Consider the following 5,962-nt stretch of genomic DNA (forward strand, 5'->3'; position numbering starts at 1 on the left):
ATACCTGCCTTTCCTGTTCCTCCTTTGCTTGTGATTCTTCTCTGTTGGTTTCCTGGCCCTGCTGCAGCTTCTTGAACTACTGATCCTCTGCTTGTGATTGACCTTGGCTTTACTGACCACTCTCCTGCTCAGCGTTTTTGTACCTCACTCATCTCCTGGTTTGACTCGGCTCGTTCACTTTGCTTGTTGCTCACGGTGTCCCCGTGGGCAACTTCCCCATTTCCCTGGCTTCTTTGTACCCTTGTCTGTTTGTCTGTCGTGCACCTATTGAGTGTAGGGACCGTCGCCCAGTTGTACCCCGTCGCCTAGGGCGGGTCGTTGCAAGTAGGCAGGGACTGAGTGGCGGGTAGATTAGGGCTCACTTGTCTGTTTCCCTACCCCGACATTACAGATACCCCATACTGTTTGACATGATTGTACCTCCTGTTGGGTGCACACTTCTGCGCGGTTGATACTGCCCGGTATATTGTTATTTGATGCAGGAGGTCGTGTGGAATACCTGGTATTGGTTGCTTTATTAAGATATGTATATTCCTCATTCTATTCTATTACTATGGTGGAAATGTCACTAACATATGCGGGTTGCTAATTGAGGATCAGTTTTCAAAATATGTCTGTTTTTTTCTGTGTAAAAGGTGCTGGCCTGTAGGGGTGCTGCAGTTCTTGGATACTTTTGAGTCTTTACGGAAGAATTACGCTAGCTGTAGAGACTAACCCCTTAGAGTCTCGGCTGCAAAAGGTTAGCTCCTGTTGAGCAATGTGTTTACAAAGCTACGTTATGCAAGTTTATGGGTCAATTCAAATTGCTACAGACATATATGCATACACAATACATGTATTGAAGATACTTAGTCACTTATGCAGAATCAGAAATTGTTGTACTCAGGGGTTCCTTCGTGGGGTTCTGGGCTGTGACTGTCTAATATGTAACAATACTGGGGAATGGCGGGGTTACAGTTAATGTCCTGGAATGTGTGTGGTATGGGTTCTCCTGAAAAGAGACATATGATATTTGCTGCTTGGAGGCAGCATCGGCCTCATTTGACTTGTTTGCAAGAAACGCACTTGACAGCTGACACGATGCAGATTCTGAGTAAGCCCTGGGTACAATGGGTGGGTCATGCTTCCCACACATATTATTCTAGAGGAGTGGCTATTTTGGTGCATTCTGAGCTCCGATGGAAACTGGTCCAGTCTCACATTGATCATAATGGGAGATTTATTTTTCTACATGCAGTAATTGATGACTGTCCCCATGTGATAATGGGTGTATATAACCCCCCACCGGACACATTGGAGATTATTCAGGATGCCATGCGATTTGCGTCCTCATATCCGGGCTCCCGTATTATATTGATGGGGGATTTTAACTTACTTATGGAACCCTGTATAGACCGTCTACATAGACCCGCGGGACATGGCTCCACTGGCCCATCTCAATTGAGCCTACTTATGTTAGAAATGGGGTGGATAGATTTATGGAGAGCTACCAATATTGGCATTAGAGAGTTTACGTGTCATACTCCACAACACAATGCGTTATCTAGAATAGATTATATTTTTGGTTCTCCTGCCGTTCTCCGTGACGTGGACTCTATATTACATTTACCCAGTGGCGTAGCTATAGGGGTCGCAGCGGTCGCAGTTGCGACCGGGCCCCTAAGCCTTGGGGGCCCACGGGCCCCCGTTGCCATACAGCATGTTTTCTAACTAAATCTTCTGTGCCGTGAAGCCGGCACTTCCGGGTTACGGTCACATGGTACACTTAGTGTATGACCGTGTTGTCACGTGACACGGCTTCCAGACAAAGCAGAAGAGTCGGTGCGGAGGACTCCAGGTAAGCTGCAGTGTAATGTAATGTATTGTGTTGTAACGTTATGTATTGTAATGTAATGTATGTGATGCCTTGTAATGTATTGGGTTGTATGCGGAGGAGAGGGGGGAGCGTTTAATCACAGCCCCCCTCTCCTCCACCGCAAACTGCACAATACAGTATAATACACATGAGTGTATGAGAGCGGGGCTGCGGCTGTGTAATACAGTCACTGCCCAGCTCCTGAGTCCTGATAACAAGTGCGCGCTGTCAGGATGATGTGATGCGGCCGGCGCTGCACTAATGAGCGTCGGCACTGAAGACAGAACATGGTGGGTGCGCTACAAAACACCCCCATGTTCTGTCCTCAATGCCTGAACCGCCGCTCATTAGTGCAGCGCCGGCCGCATCTCCTCATGCTGACCGCGCGCGCACTTATATCAGGAGCGGGGCAATGGCTGTATTACACAGCTGCAGCCCCGCTCTATAACGGCGGAGATCAAAGAAACCGCTCATCTCCGCCGCTATTCTCCTGAATGCTGCGATCAAAGCTGACTGCAGCATTCAGGAGAAAATGAGAAGGGGGGATGCCCCTGGATCGCGTCACAGGGAATTCCTGTGACGCGATTAAGGGACATACCATATATGTGCAGACAGCCCAGGGTCTGTTGAAGGACCCCAGGGCTTTCCTACCATATTTCCTGTTGTTAGGGCATACTGAGGTATGTCCTAACAACTGGCTGTGTACTATCCGTCCACAGGCTAATGTACTGGCATATAGCTATAGGCCAGTACATTGAAGTTTAAAAATAAAATAAAAACAAAGTATTGTTAAATAAAAAAAACACACATTCACCTTTTTTATAATAAACTTTAAAATAAGTCTCAATACATAAAACATACACATAATCGGTATTGGTGCGCCCGTAATAACCTGCACAACAATTTTTTTGCATCATTTATGATGTGTACTCTAAAAAAATAAAATAAAAATTGCTTTCTATCACTTAGGCCCCATTCACACGACCGTGCCCGCAATCAGGGCCCGCGATTGCGGGCACGGCCGGCTGCCGACTGCCACCCGCATTTTCGGGCCGTGCTCCCATACAAAGTATGGGAGAACGGCCCGCAAAATGCAAAAGGACGGACATGTTCCATAATTTTCGGAACATTTCTACGGCACGGACACCCATCCGTAGCGCTACGGAAATGTGTCCGCGCTCAATGAAAGTGAATGGAGGTTATTTACGGCCGTGTGCATGGGGCCTAATTGTGAGGCACGAGGTGCGATGATGAATTTAACCTCCATGTGCCTCACATTAATAGTAATTAACCCCATCATGTACCTTACACATTAACCCATTATGACTGAGAAACATGATGAGGTTAATTACTATTAATGTGAGGCACATTCAAAATTCATCACACCTCGCGCCTCACATCAGAAAAGGGAAGAACTTTTTATTTTATTTTATTACTGTTGGCAAAGTAAACGAAGTATCGGTATCGAAGTCCAAATTTTGGTATCGTGACATCCCTACACTGTGGGTCGCGTCCCCCTGGGGGTTCGTGAGTCACTCACCGAGGTCCCGGTTCCAATCAATGCTGGAGCAAGGAGCTGACATCTCCTTGATCCAGCATTCCCTGTGCCGTGAGCGGCTCGACGCAGGCAGGCGGGATGTAGCGACATCATCGCGCCTTCCTGCGCTGAGTCACTCATAGTACACACCGGAGGAGGCGAAGGATCCTCCACTCGACGTGGGAACGGGGATAGGTAAGTAATTATGCACATATGGGGGCATTATACTGTATGGGGGGGCTGATATTGCGGGGGGGGGGGCATTATACTGTATGGGGGGCTGATATGGGGAGCATTATACGGTATGGGGCTATTATGGGGGGGCAGTATACGGTATGGGGCTATTATGGGGGGGGCAGTATACGTTATGGGGCATTATACTGTGTGGGGGCAGCTATGGGAGCATTAACTGTGTGGGGGCAGCTATGGGAGCATTAACTGTGGGGGCATTATACTATGGGGGCTGTTGGGCAAGGCGTCTGGGCACAGGAGCGCGCAGGGGTCTGATGATGATGGTGGTGCTGGGGAGGGGTAGGGGGGCCCAAGCTGAATTCTTGCACCCAGGCCCATGAGCCTTTAGCTACGCCCCTGCATTTACCGAGGGGGATCTCGGACCATAGTCCGGTACTGATGACATTGAAAAGGACGCAGGTTGGTCGAAGGGGGGTGTGTATCCAGCAGAATGACCGAATACCTGATCAATTGTCAGTTTTTATAGAGGCCCATTCTTGAATGGAGAATCGCATACTTGTGTGGGATACACTTAAGGCCTATTTGAGGGAGTGTCTCCGGTCTTCCATATCGTATGTTAAACGTTCTTCGGGCCTTCAGGAGGAGGACTTAGCGTCTAGGTGTTCACAGGCGGAGGGGAAATTTGTGCAAGATCCATCCCCGTCTAATAGACATGAATGGTTAGGCTTGGGAATGCAGTACCTTCAGGTTCTGAAAGATAAAGCCTCACGTAGTTTGTTTTTTAGCAAGCAATCCCACTTTGAGCTAGGTAATCAGTCGGGTAAGATTCTTGTTCATATAGTTAGAAATAGCTCTAGATCTCCTCCTGTACTTGGCATTGTCGGACCGGATGATAGGTTGTCTACCTCCCCGGGGACATTCTTACTCAATTTGCATTATTTTACGATCAATTGTATTCCTCTCGGGTTGACTATGAGCTGGATGAGTTGGAGTCGTATTTGGATGGAGTCGCTTTTCCTACCTAGATGTCCGAGCAGGTGGGGATGTTAGATGCCCCTTTCACTGTGGAGGAGATAATGGAGGAGATGGCATCTATGTCTAAGGGGAAGGCCTCTGGGCCGGACGAGATCCCTCTTGAAGTCTATACACAATATGGGGAGTTGCTGGTTCCTCAGCTGTTGACTCTGTTTGAGTATAGTTTGGTGAGTTCTGCTCTTCCAGATTCAATGTGTGATGCAACCATAGTAGTGTTATTAAAACCTGAGAAAAACTCTGAAGACTGTGGGTCTTATAGACCAATATCACTGTTAACAGTGGATTACAAAATATTGACCAAGTTGTTAGCTAATCGCTTATGTACGGTGATACAGGATGTTATTCACCTGGATCAGTGTGGGTTTATACCAGGCAAATACATTTCTGAAAATGTACGACGAGTACAGGTTGTGTCACAGGTCGGATGGGGGGGGGGGGAGCAGCAGGACTGGGCCTTGGTTTCTCTGGATGCAGCCAAGGCTTTTGATACGGTTGAATGGCCCTATTTACTAGAAGTGTTGCGCAGATTTGGTTTTGGCGATGGGTTTATTAAATGGGTTTCTACAGTGAAGGAAATAAGTATTTGATCCCTTGCTGATTTTGTAAGTTTGCCCACTGTCAAAGTCATGAACAGTCTAGAATTTTTAGGCTAGGTTAATTTTACCAGTGAGAGATAAATTATATTAAAAAAAAAAATATGAAAATCACATTGTCAAAATTATATATATTTATTTGCATTGTGCACAGAGAAATAAGTATTTGATCCCCTACCAACCATTAAGAGTTCAGCCTCCTCCAGACCAGTTACACGCTCCAAATCAACTTGGTGCCTGCATTAAAGACAGCTGTCTTAAATGGTCACCTGTATAAAAGACTCCTGTCCACAGACTCAATTAATCAGTCTGACTCTAACCTCTACAACATGGGCAAGACCAAAGAGCTTTCTAAGGATGTCAGGGACAAGATCATAGACCTGCACAAGGCTGGAATGGGCTACAAAACCATAAGTAAGACGCTGGGTCAGAAGGAGACAACTGTTGGTGCAATAGTAAGAAAATGGAAGACATACAAAATGACTGTCAATTGACCGATCTGGGGCTCCATGCAAAATCTCACCTCGTGGGGTATCCTTGATCCTGAGGAAGGTGAGAGCTCAGCCGAAAACTACACGGGGGGAACTTGTTAATGATCTCAAGGCAGCTGGGACCACAGTCACCAAGAAAACCATTGGTAACACATTACGCCGTAATGGATTAAAATCCTGCAGTGCCCGCAAGGTCCCCCTGCTCAAGAAGGCACATATACAGGCCCGTCTGAAGTTTGCAAATGAACATCTGGATGAT

Source organism: Rhinoderma darwinii, chromosome 2, assembly GCF_050947455.1.
Source record: "Rhinoderma darwinii isolate aRhiDar2 chromosome 2, aRhiDar2.hap1, whole genome shotgun sequence".
Classification (NCBI taxonomy): domain Eukaryota; kingdom Metazoa; phylum Chordata; class Amphibia; order Anura; family Rhinodermatidae; genus Rhinoderma; species Rhinoderma darwinii.